Raw genomic sequence first — 20,232 nt, forward strand, 5'->3', positions numbered from 1 at the left:
TTGCATTTACAAGCTAAAAGGAATCTTAGCAATTGTCTAATTTCCTTGTTTTTTACATTTCTGTTTTATTTTCTTCAAGCAATGTATTTTGTTTGGTTTGGGATTATGTTAAAGAAAAGGAGAAAATGTTTTAGAAACAAAGAATAGATGATAACTTTTTCCCAAAAGAAAAGAAAATTAAGGAAAAAGGGGGTTTGAGTGTATTGAGCTATATGGGAAAGATATTTATAGAAATAATTACACAAAATTTCCATTTCTAATGGTAAGAAGACAGAGGTTTATCAATTTGCAAGGGTAACTTTTGGTTTTCTCTATTTTTCTGAGTATTTTATGAGATGGCCAGTTTTATTTGTTTATTTAACTTATTTTTGTCTTTTTAGGGCCACGCCTTCAGCATATGGAGGTTCCCAGGCTAGGGGTCAAATAGGAGCTGTAGCCACCGGCCTACGCCACAGCCACAACAACTCCAGGATCTGAGCCACATCTGCAACCTACACCACAGCTCATGGCAATGCCGGATCCCTAACCCACCGAGCAAGGTCAGGGATCAAACCCTCAACTTCATGGTTCCTAGTCAGATTTGTTTCCACTGCGCCATGATGGGAACTCTGATGCTATATTATTATAATAAGTCTCACCTTCAGTATCTTCAGTAAGGAATCATATAGTGACAGAGAACAAACTATTTGTGAGACAGTCTATTTTTGTAAATGCCAGCCATTGTTCCCAATATTGCTTTCCAGAGTCTCAACCTGAAAATAAATTCTTTATCTTCTCCTGTCCATCTCATCTCCATCCCAACAACAAATCCCCTTTCCAGACACTGCTGTATCTGTTAATGTCATAACTGTTCGTCAAACTCAAAAATTCTATGTTCCCTTCCACCTAAAAATCTATTTATTTACGAAGTGTTGATTCTACTTGAAATTTGTAGCTTCTATCCCTATCCAGTCTCACTTTAACATGCCATCACTTCTGCTATATACTCATTCATCATACAGACCAACTCTAATATAATATGGAAGGAGGGGACATTGAGGACCATGAACATCAGGAGTGAACATTGAGGACCCTCTTGGAGGCTGGTTACCATGCAGTGTGACAGGAAAGATGCCTACTGATAATGTTAGAACCCTTGAAGAAAAAAAGTTGTCTTTTCTGATAGGTCTAGCAGAAAAAAGTTCTAGGGGTAACACTAACTGGCTCACTTTAGACCCTGTGCCCATTCGTGAACCAATAATGATAACCAGTGGAATGGACTTCAGCACATCAGGGTCATGTGCCTACTTACCTATAGCTCTTGAGTGGGAATGAGGTCCTCTCTATGTGAACCACTGAATCAGAAAAGAGGGGATGCTGAACAGAAAAATTACATATATCCTCCATTCCACCTCACACTTGAACTGCTTTCTTAGCTTTCTAAGCCTCTTCACAGTACCCTGCTTCTTTGCCTACCTTATCAAATGGCACATGGCTAGCAAATTAATCTTCCTAAAACTCAACTTGGATCAAGCTTGTTCTTTGATCAAAATCTTCCACAAAGAGCTCCTCCCTGCTTACAAGTCCTTAGTCCCTAACCTGGCACTCACACTCTTCCACGAGCTGAGGCCAATGCCTTTTCTAGTCTAATCTACAATTTTCCATCTCTGAAAAATGCATTTACTTACTCTTCTCCCAAAATGGCTTTGACTCCACAGCCTTGATTACATAGTTCACATGCCCTGTTCTCCATGAATATCTTTTCCTCTCCTCCCTTACTCAAAGTCTACCCATTCTTCAAGCACAACTCTTGAGTTCACTTTCATACAGCTTTCTATAGTCACCCCAGCCTGAAGGAACTCCTCTCTCTCATAATATTTTTGTTGTATCATTCTTTGGCAAATATGAGGTACTGCTTTCTTCTATCACAAACACATTCCAATATATTAACACATATTATCTACCTATATCTACTTATCTAGCTTGCAAACTGTTTTTTTTTTTTCTTTTTAGGGACACACCCCTGGCACATGGAGTTTCCCAGGCTAGGGGTCAAATCGGAGCTACAGCTGCTGGCCACAGCCACAGCCACAGCAACACTGGATCCAAGCCGTGTCTGCAACCTACACCACAGCTCACAGCAACGCCAGATCCTTAACCCACTGAGCAAAGCCAGGGATCGAACCTGCAACCTCATGGTTCCTAGTCAGATTCGTTTCCACTGCACCACAATGGGAACTCCTAGACTGCAAACTTGTTGAAGGCAAAGATTATGGCTTATATTTCTTTTCATGCCAACCAAGTCTTGGCTTGAAACGAATACACATTTATTTGATTTTAATCATACACCTTTGGATATTTACAGATATAAATGTCTTTCACCCAGTTTAGGAATTCAACTTTCTGATCAATGCATGAAGGAAAAATGCCAGGTTTCCACTGCATCTTTAACCACTATACAATGACACTCAGATATTTTTTAAATCCTTTCAACACCTTAAGTTCAACAAATTTCACACCAGAGGAAGTGCTGTTCAGTTCTAATTAGAAAGGTACTCCAGCTCTAAAAATATACATACTTTCTACCACATATCTGCAGAAAATGAATTGTGACTTTCCAAAATGAACTGAATTACAGAAGCAATAATCTAGATGATTTTAGCCAATAGTTAAATACTATTACTCTAAGTACTGCAATGATTAGATTTATCATGTTTTAAAGATTTACATGCGTTAAAGGAGCCTGTTTGGACCAAAACAGTGTCAACGCAAGTTGCTTCTAGGAAACTATTTCTGAAAGAATTTGGCTATTTATGTCTTTGGCCAGAATTACTTAAGTGTTGGCTTGCAGTCTCTATTTTGCTTTTCTGGTAAAAACGTGTACTCACAGTATCCTGCCCTCAAGGATTCTTCGCCAAAAGGAAGCCAACACTTCATCAGAAAGGACAAGAACTCTCCTGTGTAGACTACTGGTATGTACTCTAAATGAAATTAATCCCACCTATCATTACATCCTTACCAAGTGTCTACTAAGATAATATTCTAGCTATTGTGGATAAATACTGTGCCAGATGTTAAAGAATAAAAATTATCCAAAGTTTACTCGAGAAAGAGTGGCAATAGAAAATAGTATGCAAGCTCTATGTTGGTAATAAGGATAATTAACAGCATGCACAATTATAGAGGAGGGAGTTTTGTGTGGGCTAGGAGAAATGAAGAAAGGTCTTATAAAGAAAAGAGATCGGAGTTCCCGTCGTGGCGCAGTGGTTAACAAATCTGACTAGGAACCATGAGGTTGCGGGTTCAGTCCCTGCCCTTACTCAGTGGGTTAATGATCCGGCGTTGCCATGAGCTGTGGTGTAGGTTGCAGACGCGGCTTGGATCCCGAGTTGCTGTGGCTCTGGCGTAGGCCGGTGGCTACAGCTCCGATTCAACCCCTAGCCTGGGAACCTCCATATGCGCAGGAGCGGCCCAAGAAATAGCAACAACAACAACAAAAAGACAAAAAAGAAAAAAAGAAAAGAGATCTTGGAGTTCCCATTGCAGCTCAGCAATAAGGAACCTGACTAAGATTCATGAGGATGCAGGTTTGATCCCTGGCCTTACTCAGTGGGTTAAGGATCTGGCACTGCCATGAGCTGTGGTGTAGGTTGGAGATGAGGCTCGGATCTGGTGTTGCTGTGGCCAGCAGATGTAGCGCTAATTCAACCCCTAGCCTGGGAACCTCCATATGCCACAAGTGTGATCCTAAAAAGACCAAAAAAAGGTGGGGGGGAGACTCTAACCAGTGGATCACTTAGCAGAGGTGGATAATTTAGCAGGGTCTCACTAGAAGAAAATGACATTCTAGACAAGTAGAATGTGAAGAGAGCTTACACAGGGGCATGATAGGTAAAAGAAGGTAGGTAATGTGGAAATACGCTGTATTTATTTACTTATCACTAAAGTAATTTTTGAAGAAAAAGAAATAGAGAATTAAAAACAAAATCTTTTTAAATAGAAATCATAGATAGCTTGGAATGGAATTTATAAAATTTAAGTCAACACTGTGTAAGAAGAACAGAATTTAAACATTACAATGTTTAAGGCATGTTCTATAATTTTTTTTTTTTTTTTTTGTCTCTTAAGGCCATACCGGTGGCATATGGAGGTTTCCAGGCTGGGGGGTTAATAGGAGCTGTAGGCGCTGGCCTATGCCAGAGCCACAGCAACACAGGATCTGAGCTGCGTCTGCGACCTACACCACAGCTCACAGCAACGCCAGATCCTTAACTCACTGAGCAAGGCCAGGGATTGAACCCACGTCCTCATGGATGCTAGTTGGGTTTGCCAACCACTGAGCCACGACGGGAACTCCTACATGTTCTATAATTGAAATAATTCAGCACTTATTCATATTCAGCGATTTTTCCTGACTATAAAACACTCCATGTTCATTAGATCCCTTAGAAAATTCAACTATGTAAAACATAACTGGAAAATTTGTAAGAAGGACAATTGTAAGTAAAAAATTTAAAGTTGTTGTGATATAAAAAGCCTATCAAAATTTTTTCTATAGGAGCTCCGGTTGCGGCTCAGCGGTAACAAACCAACTAGAATCCATGAGAATAGGGGTTCGATCCCTGGCCTTGCTCAGTGAGTTAAGGATCCGGTGTTGCCAAGAGCTGTGGTGTAGGTGGGCAGCTACAACTCTGATTCAACCCCTAGCCTGGGAACTTCCATATGAGGCAGATGTGGTCCTAAAAGACAAAGAAAATTCCTTTACTCTAAAAATTCAAGTACTTCATTTTCAGTAAGAACTTTACTCAAAACCTATTTACAGATACTTTTGACATGGTTTTATCAAGTTTTTAACTAGTGTATTAATTTGTAGCACTTCAAATATAATAACTCAGAAGAGTTTTGCTGCTAGGTGCTGCCATAGTAATAGCTTCAGAAAGTTAAAGTTCATATGCTGAGAGTAGAACCAAAAAACACAAACAATTTATACCTGCCAGTTAGAATAGTCTCCATAAGTATAGATGCAAACAGCTACTTGCATCTAAAATTACTGTAATTATAACAAAGTAATTTACATTCCTAATGACTCTGAGTCATGAACAAAATTAAACAGTATTTAATCTATTTAAGAACTCTTGAAAGATTTCTATCATAATTTTCTTTAAAACTTTTGAGCTTAAAAGGGAAATTTTAAATTGTTTAAAACTATAATTATTCAAAAGAAGTGATAAACTATGATATAATAATTAGCTTGGGAAACTTGTCTAATACAGTTTCAAAATTAGAAAAATATGAAAAATTAAATAACATAAAATAAAATTGCAGTTATATTCAGTCAATATGATCCTAATTATAACCTGTAGAAATATTTGGAATGCAAAGACACAGGCACACAAATCACTATTTTAACAAGTTATTTCTCAGTCAGAATGCTACCACACTTAAAAAGAATGTTTATTGTTGAATCAAAATATCTTTTGAGCAAAAAGTTAAAGCATAAGTTGGAATGTTATGAGTACAAAATAACTGAAGGATATTATAAAGTCATTATGCCTCTTAATATGTTTCATTAAGCTAGAAATCCAGGTTAGCAAAAGTCAAACAGGAAAAACAAGGATTTTAAAAGTTGGGGACAAGATGAGAAATGCTAACTGAAATATTTATGGCACTTGTTTTACGTTTTGTGGCTCTAGACATTGACTAATTTTTCCTGCCTATACTCATCCTCTTTCAGTGATTCTTCATTCTGGTATTCACTCTTTCTCAGTGCAGTCCACATGCTCTGATGGAAGATAACCTCTTCCCCAGCTACAGGGGTAGACTCTGGATCTAACCATACCTGAAGCTCTCTCTTTCAATTTGAAAGCCAATGTATTTCCAGTATTACTTAGTCATTTTGAATTGATTTGTATTACACTATACGTTTTAAATTGTCATATTTACATACGATGTATATGAAAATATGTATGCATAGTTAAAATAATACTAGTGAAATGAACACTCGTGTAGCAGACATCAGTTTAAGAATAAAATCTTAGTGTCTCAGAGACCCCTTAAGTGCCCGTCCTTGTTATAGCTGAATCCCTACTCCCATCCTCAGAAGCAGACACCATGCTAAATTTTTGGTCTATCATTCCCTCACTTTCCTTTACCATTTTAGCTACTATGTACATATTCCTATATAAAACTATTTTCAAAATAACATTAAAATGTTTTTCACTTTTTCAAGTTCATTTTCTCGCAAGTGAAGAGTAGAGTTTTCCAGAGACTACATGACCTGTGATATTGCAACAGGCTGAATTAAGAAACAAATAATCTGTTTACATATACACAATGGATTATTACTCAGCCATAAAAAGAACAAAATAATGCTATTTGCGGCAACATAGATGGACCTAGAGATTAATACACTAAATGAAGTAGGTCAGGCAGAGAAAGGCAAATTTCATACAATATCACTTACATGTGGAATGTAATAAAAATACTAATTTACAATATGAACTTATTTACAAAACAGAAATAGACTCACAGATCTTGAAATCAAACTTGGTCACCAAAGAGGAAATATGGGAAGAAGAGACAAATTAGGAGTTTGAGATTAACAGATACATATATGAAATAGATAACTAAGAGTTTCCACTGTGGCTCAGCAATAACAAGCCCAACTAGTATTCATGAGGATTCAGCTTCCATGCCTGGCCTCACTCAGTGGGTTAAAGATCTGGCATTGTTGTGAGCTACAGTATAGGTCGCAGAAACAGCTCAGACACTGTGTTGCTATGGCTGTGGTATAGGCTGAATTCAACCCCTAGCAGCTACAGCCGCAGATCGAAATCAGCCCCTAACCTGGGAACTTCCATATGCCGCACATGTGGCCCTATAAAGCAAAAAAAAAAAAAAAAAAAAAAAGAAAAGAAAAGAAAAAATATAATTAGCAAGGACCTACTGTATGGTACAGAGAACTCTACTCAATATTCTGTAATAACCTATATGGGAAAAGAAGCTGAAAAAGAATATGTATATATGGCCTACTTTGCTGTACACCTGAAACTAATGCAGCACTGTAAATCAATTATATCCCTATTAAGACAGGCATTAAAGTAATTTGTGAAAAAACTGTAAAACAATGCCACTTTTCTCACTATTTTTTTCTTTTTTAAATGGCTACATATGGAAGTTCCCCGACCAGGGACTGAATCTGAGCTGCTGTGGAAACACACCAGATCCTTTAATACACTGTGCGGGGCCAGGATTAAACCCATACCCCTGTAGTGACCCAAGCCACTGCAGTTGAATTCTTAACCCACTGTGCCACAGTGGAAACTCCTCTCACTTTTTATTTTAGAAAATATAGCTGTTTTTCATAAAAATGTTATATATATTAACATATAATTGGTATATTATGTTATATAAATGAAAAAATTTTTTAATTTCTGTTTTAATTTTTAAGATAGTAAATATTGACAGATATAACCCACAGAAACAAAAACTCTGTGAAATTCTTCAAATAATTTTTAAGAGTGTAAAGAGGTTCTGGAGTTCCCGTAATGTAAGTCACACAGAGAAAGACAAATATTATATGATATTACTTATCTATGGACTCTAATACAAAACAGAAACAGATACAGAAAACAAATTTGTGGTTACCAAAGGGAAATGGGGTTAATAAATTAGGAGTCTGGGATTAACAGGTACACTTAGTATACACTTTCATGCTATATATAAAATAGATAAGCAACAAGGATTTACTATTATCAAAGGGAATAACATTCAATAGCTTATAATAATTTATAATGGAAAATTTAAAAATTGTATATTTAACTGAATCATTTTGCTGTATACCTGAAACTAAAACAATACTGTAAATCAACTATACTTTCAATTTTTAAAAGTTTCCTTTTATTCCATTTGCTAAGAGTTTTTTTTTTTTCATGGATAGTTATGCAGAATTCTTTTTCTGCATCTTTTGAGATGATCATATGATTTTCTCCCTTGAACTGATACTATAGTGAATCACATTCATATATTTTCTTTTCTTTTCTTTTTGTTTTGTCTTTTTAGGGCTGCACCCATGGCATATGGAGGTTCCCAAGCTGGGGGTTGAATTGGAGCTGTAGCTGCTGGTCTATACCACAGCCACAACAACGCGGGATCTGAGCTGCGTCTTCGACATACACCACAGCTCACAGCAACGCCAGATCCTTAACCCACTGAATGAGGCCAGGGATTGAACCTGCAACCTCATGGTTCCTAGTAGGATTTGTTTCCACTGCACCACGAGAGGAACTCTCACATTAATATATTTTCTAATGTTAAATCATCTAACATTCCTGTAATAAGCTTAACCACAATGTTACTTTCTTTTCATTTCGAATTTGCTATCAATCATGTTCAACATCACTAATTATTAGAGAAATGTAAATCAAAACCACTATGAGGTACCACCTTACACCAGCCAGAGTGGGCATCATTAAAAAGTCTACAATCAAATGCTGGAGAGAATATGGAGAAAAGGGAACCCTATTGCACTGTTGGTGGGAATGTAAATTTGTGCAGCCACTATGGATAATAGTATGGAGATTCCTTAGGAAACTGAAAATAGAATTACCATTTGATCAAGCAATCCCACTCCTGGGCATCTATTCAGAGAAAACCATGACTTGAAAAGATACATGTACTCCAGTGTTCACTGCAGCATTCTATACTATAGCCAAGACATGGAAACAATCTAAACGTCCATTGACAGAGGAGTGGATAAAGAAGTGGTACACAAACACAATGGAATATTACTCAGCCATTAAAAGGAAAGAAATAACAGACTTTGCAGCAACATGGATGGACATAGAAATTATCATGCTAAGTGAAGTCAGTCAAATGGTGAGACACCAACATCAAATGCTAACACTTACATATGGAATCTGAAAAAAGGACACAGATTCAATGCAATCCCTATCAAATTACCCAAGACATTTTTCACAGAACTAGAACAAGCAATCCAAACATTTATATGGAACCACAAAAGACCCAGAATTGCCAAAGCAATTCTGAAGAACAAAAACCAAGCAGGAGGCATAACTCTCCCAGACTTCAGGCGATATTACAAAGTCACCGTCATCAAGACAGTGTGGTACTGGTACCAAAACAGACATACAGACCAATGGAACAGAATAGAGAACCCAGAAATAAACCTAGACACCTACGGTCAATTAATCTTTGACAAAGGGGGTAAGAACATAAAAACAAAGGGGGTAAGAACATAAAATGTGAAAAAGACAGTGTTTTCAGAAAGCATTTTTAGGAAACCAGGACAGCTGCATGTAAATCAATGAAACTAGAACACACCTTCACACCATGCATGAAAATAAACTCAAAATGGCTGAAAGACTTAAATATAAGACAATACACCATCAAACTCCTGGAAGAGAACATAGGCAAAACATTCTCTGACGTCAACCTTATGAATGTTTTCTCAGGGTAGTCTCCCAAAGCAACAGAAATAAAAGCCAAAATAAACCCATGTGAACTAATCAAACTGACTAGTTTTTGCACAGCCAAAGAAACCAAAAAGAAAACAAAAAGACAACTTACAGAATGGAAGAGTATAGTTTCAAATGATGCAACTGACAAGAGTTTAATCTCTAGAACATACAGGCAACTTATACAACCCAACAACAAAAAAGCCAATAACCCAATGGAAAAATGGGCAAAAGACCTGAATAGACAATTTTCCAAGGAAGATGTACTGATGGCTAACAAGCACAAGAAAAAATGTTCAACATCCCTGATTATTAGAGAAATGCAAATGAAAACTACCACGAGATACCACCTCACACCAGTAAGAATAGCCATCATTAATAAGTCCACAAATAACAAATGCTGGAGGGGGTGTAGAGAAAAGGGAACCCTCCTGCACTGTTATGGGAATGTAAGCTGGTACAACCACTATGGAGATCAGTATGGAGGTACCTTAGAAAGTTATACATAAAACTACCACATGACCCAGCCATCCCACTCTTGGGCATATATCTGGACAAAACTTTCCTTGAAAAAGACACATGCACCCACATGTTCATTGAAGCTCTATTCACAATAGCCAAGACATGGAAACAACCCAGATGTCCATTAACAGATGATTGAATAGGAAGATGTGGTATATATACACAATGGAATACTACTCAGCCATAAAAGAGAATGAAATAATGCCATTTGCAGCAACATGGATGGAACTAGAGACTCTCATCCTAAGTGAAGTAAAGAAAGAGAAAGACAAGTACTATATGATATCACTTATATCTGGAATCTAATATACGGCACAAATGAACCTTTCCACAGAAAAGAAAATCATGGACTTGGAGAATAGACTTGTGGTTGCCAAGGGGAAGGGGGAGAGAGTGGGGTGGTTGGGGATCTTGGGGTTAATAGATACAAACTATTGCCTTTAGAACGAATTAGCAATGAGATCCTGCTGTGTAGCACTGGGAACTATGTCTAGTCACTTATGATGGAGCATGATAATGTGTGAAAATAGAATGTGTACATGTATGTGTAACTGGGTCACCATGCTGTACAGTAGAAAAAAAATTGTATTGGGGAAATAACTATTAAAAAATAATAATAATAATTTAAAAAATAAAAAAAAAATTTAAAGAGGACACAGTGAACTTCTTTGCAGAACAGATACTGACTCACAGATTTGGAAAAACTTATGGTTTCCAAATGACAGTTTGGGGAGTAGGGGGATCCACTGGGGGTTTGGGATGGAAATGCTGTAAAATTAGGTTGTGATGATCGTTTTACAACTATAAATGTAATAAAATTCATTGAGTAATTTAAAAAATTTGCTATCAAGCAAATCAGTTTGTTGATTTGAGAAAAAATTTTGCCTTGAAATAAAAAATAAAATTGTCCTTTTTTTTTTACTACTTTTGGTTTCGAGGTTGTTGTAACCTCATAAAATGAGCTGGGGAACATTCTTCTTCAATCTGTTGTCTGGCAAAGTTTGTATTATATTGCATTGGTCTATTCTTTGAATGTTTGGATAACTAATCAAGAATGCCTCCTGTGCCTAGTTTTATTTGTTGTTTATGGTTGACTCTATAAAAAGATTTTAATTAAAGATTCAATTTTTCAAAAAGTATGTTAAAATCTCATACTATTGTGGTAGATTTTTAAAAATATTCTTATAGTTCCATCATATTATGTTTTGAAGCCACATTGTTAGAAGCATACAAATATAGAATTATTTTATCTTCTTGGTGAACTGAATATTTTATCATTATGTAATGACCTTTTTAAAGTAATTTTATCTGGTAGTAATATACCTAGATCATGTTGATCATGTTTCTTTTACTTGATATTTGACAGGTACTCCTTTTGTATCCTTAATTTCTGGATTTTTGTGTTCTTGCATTTTATACCTGACTCATATAACTAACATAAGTGTTTGTTTCAATCCAGCCTGAAATTTTTGGCTTTTAACTGGAAAGTTTATTCCATTCATGGCTGTGGTGATTACTGGACACTGAAACATATTTTTACTTTCTTATTGTGTGTATTTGATATGTCCAATTTTTCATGCCTCTCCCTTTTTTCCCAAATTTTCATTTTCCCTCATCCTCACTCTCAGCAGACAATTGCTTCCTATCTCACGAAGAGAAAGAAGCAGTCATAGTAAAGCTATAGTTAAGCTCACACATAACATCACTTCGCTGCATCTGGACCCATCTATAGTGTCTTTTCTCCTACTGAGGATAAACTGCTCATCCCCCTAGCAAAGGCCAACACCACCATTCATGCGCTAAGTCCCATCCGTCCTTTCCTCCTCAATGACCTTGCTCCATTCTGCATCACCAATCTTAAATCTCTATGGATGTTTCCCATAAGCATATGCTTACAATTCATTTTCCATCTTTACAATGTTCCTGGCTCAGGACCCTGTTTTCTCCTCCAGTCATGACTCCATTTCTCTCCTCGATTTTACAGCAAAAGTCTTACAAAGAGTTGTCTATACTTGGATTGGTCTGTTCTTTGACTTGTCTTCAGTTTCTCTTCTCCCTCTCTGAACCAACTCCCAGGAGGTAAGTCACCGATGACTTTAACATTGTAAATCTTGTTCTAATTTCTCATTCTACTTGATCACACAAACACACTTGACCAGCTGATTATTCCCCTTTCCTTGAAATATTCTTTTCACTTGGCTTCCAGGACACTCAATGGTCCCACTTTTCCCTTACCTCATTAGTGGCATCTTCATTTCCTTTGTCCTTTATACATTATCTCTCTCACCACAGCATAGTGGAATGTTCCAAAGCTCAATCCCTGGAATTCTTTTCTTTTTTTTTTTTGTTTTTTTTTTGTTGTTGTTGTTGTTTTGGTTTTTTGCCATTTTCTTGGGCCGCTTCTGCGGCATATGGAGGTTCCCAGGCTACAGGCCTAATCGGAGCTGTAGCCACCGGCCTACGCCAGAGCCACAGCAACACCAGAACCAAGCTGCATCTGCAGCCTACACCACAGCTCACGGCAACGCCAGATCCTTAACCCACTGAGCAAGGCCAGAGATCGAACCCGCAACCTCATGGTTCCAAGTCAGATTCATTAACCACTGAGCAACGACGGGAACTCCTGGAATTCTTTTCTTTTCTAACTAATCTCACTCCATTGGTGACTTCATGGTACTTTAAACCATGAAGGTGGGATCTGCTTTGCTTATTGTTGTTTGCCCTCAGCTTATGTTTTTAAAAAACACAGAACTTTAAATTTTTAACACTTTGACCTAAATAGAATTTGAGGGTATTGTATGAAATTAAGTATTATATAACACTTTGTTATTTATAAACACTTTGTTAATTCTTAAAACATTTCTACAAAAATAAGTGACAATCTCTTTTTTAGAGATAGTTGGGTTTAGAGTTATAAAAGTCCGACATTTTAAAGGACATTTCAGTTTTATTTAAATATGTGGTGAAACAAATGACCTAGGTAAAATATAATGCTAAAAATAATAAAACAGTTTAAAATCTTAATATCTCTATAGATCTCTCTTCCTATTTAACATCTCTCCCATTCCTAATCTTCTCTGATCCTTTTATAGTCATAAGGGTCAAACAATTAAGTTTCAGAAATAGCAGCTGTGTTTTGTTTCTTAAAGCTGGTTTATCTCATGGGTATTAACAACAGGATTTGTTAATTATTCCTGGAAACTGCATTTTAAACCAGGCATCAAAAAGATGATGAAATGACATGAAACCATGAAATAATGTCTTTGTGATTTTTTTTTTTAATAATGAAACAAAGAAGGAAATTGTCTACTGAAAAAAAAAAAAAAGGTTTATGGCTGTGCTTTTTAAAAATATAAAGTAGGAGTTCCCATCGTGGCTCAGTGGTTAACGACTCCTACTAGGAACCATGAGGTTGCGGGTTCGATCTCTGGCCTTGCTCACTGGATTAAGGATCTGGCATTGCCGTGAGCTGTGGTGTAGGCTGCAGATGCAGCTTGGTTCTGGTGTTGCTGTGGCTCTGGCGTAGGCCGGTGGCTACAGCTCCGATTAGGCCTGTAGCCTGGGAACCTCCATATGCCGCAGACGTGGCCCAAGAAATGGCAAAAAGACAAAAAAAAATTTTTTTTAATTTAAAAAATAAAAAATAAAAATAAAAATATAGATATTTTTGGTCAAAAGAGAAAATTAGTATTTTTTAGTCCTGAAACAAGCTTATCTATCACTGCATAACAACTTGCCACCAAATTGACAGCATAAAACAATTTGTTATCTTTCACAATTTTGTGAGTTGACTGACCTCAGCTTGGTGATTCTCATTTTGGAGCCTTTCATGCGTTTGCTCAGATGGTAAATGGGGCTGAAGTCATCTGAAGTCTTGGCTTGGACATCCAAGAGGGCTTCCTCACTCACATGATGTACACTTCAAGTGGGTGGGCTGGTCAGGCCTCTGTCTCTTCCCATGGCCCATGAGACTAGTTGAATTTGCTCACAACATGATGGTATGTTTCTTTATCAAATACAAGGTGTACATAACAACTTATCATAATATAATAATGGGTACATTGAAAATGTCATAGAATATTAGACCTTAAAAAGGCTCAAAAGTCAATCTCTAATTTAAAGACACGCTCACTCAGGCCCAGAATGGTTAAGCAACTTGCTAAAAGTTTACACGAGTCATTGAAGACTTCTCCTGGTCCACAAAATTGCATGCAACGTGCTGCCTTTTTCATTTACTCAGTAATATTTCAACTAAAATGTTAAGTTGCTAACAATACAACTGGAGTTGACTATGGTTGATCCTTATTAATTTTTAAGACTTAAAAACGATACCTGTGATGTAGTACAGAGAGAAAGAAGAGACAAGGTTTACTTTAGACTAGCCATTTCTTTTTTTTCTTTTTTCTTTTTTTGTTTTTGCCTTTTTTAGCGCCGCTCCCTCGGCATATGGAGGTTCCCAGGCTAGGGGTTGAATCGGAATTGTAGCTGCCAGCCTACATCACAGCCCACAGCAATGGGTGATCCGAGCAGCATCTGCAAACTACACCACAGCTCATGGCAATGCCGGATCCTCAATCCACTGAGCAAGGCCAGGGATTGAACCCACAACCTCATGGTTCCTAGTCAGATTTGTTAACCACTGAGCCATGACAGGAACTCCTAGACTAGCATTTCTTAAATTTGAGTAAAATGTGAAAGAAAAAAGAAAGGGGAAACCAAAAAAAAAAGGGGGGGGAACTTCAATGTCCGTATTGTTGACTTAAATTTTTTATTAGATATTACATGAATATGTTCAAGAATGAAACTTTCTGTAAATTTCTTATGGTTAGAACATGTTCATAACTGTGAAACCAAAACAAATGTGCAAGTTTGTTAAATAATATCTAACGTATATACTAATTAGTGGGTAGGAGGCACTTTCCATCATTTAATATTCACAACAATCCTATTAGGTGGACATTCTTAAACTCATTTAATAGATGAGAAAATCAAGACTGAGAGAAGCTAAGCAACTTGTCCAATGCCATACAACTGGAAAGTGAGGACCTGAGTTTCACAAAAAGTTCAGACAATTGAGTGTGAAGAATGAGATTTTCTGGACAGAAATTAAATTGCTGTTTGTAGTGTGAGTGTGGTACTGACTGTAACTCTGTAGATCTTCTAGGTTTAACATACTTTAATTAAAGTGAGCTTTCGAAAAGATACATGGACCCCAGCATTCATAGCAGCATTATTTACAATTGCCAAGATATGGAAGCAACTAATTATCCATCAACAGATAAATGGTGTGGATAGATAGACAGGTAGATATAGATACACAATGGAATATTACTCAGCCATAAAAAAGAATGAAATCTTGGCATTTGCAGCAATATGAATGGACTTAGAAGCCATCATGCTAAGTGAAATACAGAGAAAGACAAATACTGTATGTTTTCACTTATTTATGGGATCTAAAATATACAACAAACTGGAAGAAGACTCACAGATATAAAAGAACAAACTAGTGGTTATTAGTGGGAAGAGGGAAGAGGGAGGGGTAATATAGGGAGGGGGAGGGGATCCTGAGGTACAAACTACTAGGTGTAAAATACGGTATAAGGATATATTTTACAACCCAGTGAATATAGCCAATATTTTATAATAATCATAAATGGAGTATAACCTTTAAAAATTGTGAACACTATATTGTATACCAGTAAATTATATAATAAAAATGCTTCAAATAAAATGAGCCTGGATAGTGACCAATTTCTCCCATAACTTTTTTCCTTCTATCAGCTGCTAAATATACCTTGGAAGAGCATAAATTAATATTATTTGGTCTTCATTAGAAGGGAATGTCTTGTTAGAAACTAAGCCTACATCTGCTCATTTATTAAATTTTTTAGAGAATTCTTGATTATGATTTTTTATTATTGAAATATCATTCACATACTATAAATTTCTCTCTTTTGAAGTGTTCATTCAGTTGTTTCTAGTATATTCAAAAAGTTCTGAAACTATCACCATTACCTAATTCCAGGATATTTTCATCCTATCAAAAAGAAACCTTCTACCCATTAAACAGTCATTCCCCATTCCCCTCCCCACTAGTAGATTAGCAACTACTAGTTTCTTTTCTGTCTGTATGAATTTGTCTATTCTGGATATTTTATATAATGGAATCATAAAAAAAAACATGGGCTTTTATGCCCGGCAGCTTTCATCTGGACTGATTTTTTTTTTTTTTTTTTTTTTTTGGTCCCACCCGAGGCATGTAGAGATCCCGGGCCTAGTTCCCCAGCTAAGAATCGAACCGCACCACAGCAGCAATCTGAGCTGCTACAGTGACAATGCCAGAGCCCTAATCTGCTGTGCCACAAGAAAACTCATGGATCAATTTTTCAAGATTCATATATGCTGTACTCTGTATCAGTACTTCATTTATATTTTTATAATACCTGAATAATATCCTATTGCATGGATACACTACATTTCAGTTTTACTATCATCAACTGATATTTGAGTTGCTTCCACTTCTGAGCTATTTTAAATAATACTGCAGTGAACATTTGAATGCAAGTTTTTCTGAGGACATATGTTTTCAGTTGTCTTGGGTATGTACCTAGGAGTGGAATTGTGAGGTGTACCACTTTATGTTCCCAACAGCAATGTATGTAGATTCTAATTTTTCTACTTTCTCATCAATTCTTTTTTTTCTCTCTCTTTTTTTAGGGCCTCACCACAGCATAAGGAGGTTCCCAGGCTAGGGGTCAAATCGGTGTTGGCCTGCATAAAAGCTCACAGCAATGCCAGATCCTTAACCCACTGAGTGAGACCAGGAATCGAACCCACATCCTCATGGATCCTAGTTGGGTTTGTTAATCGCTGCGCCACAATGGGAACTCCCTGGTTCTATTTTATTCATAGCATTGCTCACAAAGATTCAGTGTTCAAAAAACTGGGGGGACTTTATTGGGAATAAGTAAACATCTTTTTTGGTAGAAATTCTCAGAGCCTTTAAACCCATTAACATGCATTGTGAATCTCTGAAAGAAAGAGGTTCTTCAGTTCATCTCAAAGTCTGTTATTTTCATCAAAATTCACACTTATTTTACTTATGTAAACAAATATATGTAAATCTCATTTGCACTTGTTTACTAATTTGTCTTCCCCACCCAACTATAAATTCTAACAGGACAGGTAGGTATCTCTCTTTTCTTCACTATTGTTCCTGGTGCCTCAGCAGGTGTGCCCTGGTTGAGGGCTCAATAAATACTTGTAGTTGAATGTGTTACTTGCAGTGAATGTATTTTACTTGGAGGAGCATCTTGAGGGACTAGTGCTTGAAGTTACACACTTTGGAAACTACCACTCTAAAAGTTACTCAACTGCATAATAACTTCAAAGAAAAAACTGTGTTACATCTAGGCCGCTAGAGATCCATTTAATAAATTATTGCTGCACTTCGGTGGAATCCATTCCTCCTTTAGGGAACTGAAGAGATTTCTCAGAAAGCTCATCGTGACCCGGAAAAATCTTGGGGAATTATTTTTATACTCTGAAATCCCAACTGAAAACAATAGTAAAAACGACAGTAACTATGGAATAAGTTGAAAGGAATTATGCTTTGTATCCATACCAACAATTTTGGGAACACATTTGGCAACATGAGATTTTCTTTCAAGGCTGTCTGCTTATTTTAATAGTTTAAGTATTTTAATAGGAAGAGGAGACATTCCTTCTGGCAATTGCCAAATTATTGACTCACAGATTCTCTTGTAGGCTAAGTGATTTCACAAATAACTTGATTTTTTTTTTTTTTTGATCGTCTGAGTTCATGTTAAGATAGCCGTTAAAAAGATTTAAAATATATGGCTTATCTACATGTCTTACACAATAATTTATAGTTTAGGATAGTTTAAACACGCATTATTTTTGTTGGGGTTAGTAGATGCAAACTATTACATTTAGAATGGATAAGCAAAGAAGTTCTACAGTATAGCACAGAGAGTTATAACCAGTCTTTTAGGATAAACCATGATGGAGGATAATATAAAAAAAGGGAATGTACTCTAAAAAGACAAAAATAAAATGAGTTCCCGTCATGGCTCAATGGTTAACAAACCTGACTAGCATCCATGAGGACACAAGTTTGATCCCTGGCCTCCCAAAGTGGGTTAAGGATCCGGCACTGCCATGAGCTGTGGTGTAGGTCGAAGACGCAGTTTGGACCTGGCATTGATGTGGCATGGGCCGGCAAGCTGCAGCTCCGATTTGACCCCTAGCCTGAGAACCTCCAAATGCATGGGTGCAGCCCTAAAAAGACAAAAAAAAAACCAAGTAAAATTAAAAAGGGAATGTGGGAGTTCCCATCGTGGCACAGTGGTTAACGAATCCGACTAGGAACCATGAGGTTGTGGGTTCGGTCCCTGCCCTTACTCAGTGGGTTAACGATCTGGCGTTGCCGTGAGCTGTGGTGTAGGTTGCAGACGCGGCTAGGATCCTGCGTTGCTGTGGCTCTGGCGTAGGCCAGTGGCTACAGCTCCAATTGGACCCCTAGCCTGGGAACCTCCATATGCCGCAGGAGCCGCCCAAGAAATAGCAAAAAGACAAAAAAAAAAAAAAAAAAAAGGAATGTGTGTGTGTGTGTGTGTGTGTGTGTGTGTGTGTGTGTGTATAAATGATTGGGTCACCTTGCTGTACAGCAGAAATTGGCACAACACTGTAAATCAACTATACCCTAATAAAAAATTTTAAATGTTTTATTTTTGAATAATCTTTTGTGAAATTTATATAATACAATCGCTTTTTTTTAAGAACATGGGAAAGCTAAATATTTTTCATCAACTACTAAGATTAATGAATTTCTTTTACCTGTCCTCCAGAAGTGCTAAAAAATACTGATTTCGTTAATTCAGAGTAGTGTTGAAGCAAAATAATAAAAATAGATGTAAAATTTTTTTCCAGTTACCAAAGTGGAAAGAATTTTACCAGCTGCCAATGCTGTGACGTCCTGCCACATCACTAAAAGGTAGCTTATATCTAAACTTTAAACCTTAATTATATTTGGCGGTAGGGGAGGGGGCACATGTCAAGTCAAACAAAGCGTGTATTTCCAAAGCAGCATTTGCAAAGGTTAATCTGTGTATAGACTACTGAGGGGAAAGTGCAGTTCAATGATCGATTCAAGACCAGCTTCAAGAGTTTTTTCCTGGTTAATAAACCACCGAGAGAGAATTTTTTCAAGCTTAAAGTTGCTGAAATAGGAGTTTACCACCACGAAAAAAAAATCCCCCAAATTTGAGAATTTTCAGGAAATCAATTTTATATCTGAGAATAAAGATCTCTTATTTTGCAGACATCTTCAGCACAAAAGGTAAAGGATACCTGACTATTTCGCAATCTGCTGGGAGAAAATTTACATAATCCCGAAACCAAAGGTGCCTTTACAGCTCAGAAATGCCCAGAGCAAGCGAGGCCATTGCGGCCCTCGCAGTTAAGTGGCTTTCCCAGGAATCCAGGTATCCTGACCCCAGTCCTAACCCTCTTTTCTCCAGCACCAAAGCTCGAGCGCCACCAGCTTGAGTGAAGGTCAAAGCAAGCAAACTACTAAGCAGCCCGCCGGCTCTGAGGGTTCTCCTGTCCCAGGAAACAGGGAATGAAAGGGCATTTGTGAATATTTTATTCCAAGGACTCAGTTCAGTCAAAAGATGATTTGGGAGGGTAGAGGTAAGGGAAAAAAATACAAACAGGATAAAAAGCGCAGTTTTTCAGAGACTTGTCAGGAGCTGAGAGTGGGGAAGAGGGGACTGGGGCGGGGGGCTTAATAAAAAGCCAAGTTTGGAGTTGGAAAGGCGACCATAACAGCACACAAGCAGTGGAGTAGAAAAGCGGGTTGGATTTTTCTAGAGCGGTTTCAAAAGGGACCCCAGCGGAGCCCTGCAGAGGCGGGCTGGCGAAGGGCGGACACTCGGCTGCTCCCCAGGACCGCGTAGTACGGACTCCTCGCCTCACTGCTCGCCCCCCTCAGCGCTCCACGTCCTCCGGGTTCTCCCCACACTCTCCCTTCACCCCCTTCGAGCTCCTCGAGTCCGCCCAGGCTCCTCACTAGCCCACCTCGCCCGCCAGGCCCTCCAGTCGGCGTCCAAGGCAGGCTCCGCGCTCTGCGCCCTCCTGGCGCGCAGCCCCTGGCGGCGCGTCCTGCGAGGCCCGCCTCCGCGCGCCTCCCTCTCTCCCTCCCTCCCCTCCCCCTCCCGCCACCCCCACCCCA

At 37.8% G+C, this 20,232-nt stretch overlaps 1 protein-coding gene across 2 annotated transcripts in view; it reads right to left on the reverse strand.

Annotated features, from left to right (window-relative positions):
* LOC106504949 (uncharacterized) overlaps window positions 1-20,232 on the reverse strand; it is a 631,734-nt gene that overhangs the window by 610,905 nt on the left and 597 nt on the right. The window contains exon 1 of one of the 2 annotated variants that reach the window (XM_084977001.1): window positions 20,079-20,164. The exons of the other annotated variant lie outside the window; for it this stretch is intronic. The gene's annotated coding sequence lies outside the window, so the exon portion shown is untranslated. Of the gene's footprint in view, window positions 1-20,078; window positions 20,165-20,232 lie in introns of those variants that run through there. 2 annotated transcript variants of the gene reach the window in all.

Source organism: Sus scrofa, chromosome 9 (genome assembly GCF_054392235.1).
Source record: "Sus scrofa isolate SSC_HxYL_T2T_F1_AM1 chromosome 9, Sscrofa_HxYL_maternal_Yorkshire_Landrace_v2.0, whole genome shotgun sequence".
Taxonomy (NCBI): domain Eukaryota; kingdom Metazoa; phylum Chordata; class Mammalia; order Artiodactyla; family Suidae; genus Sus; species Sus scrofa.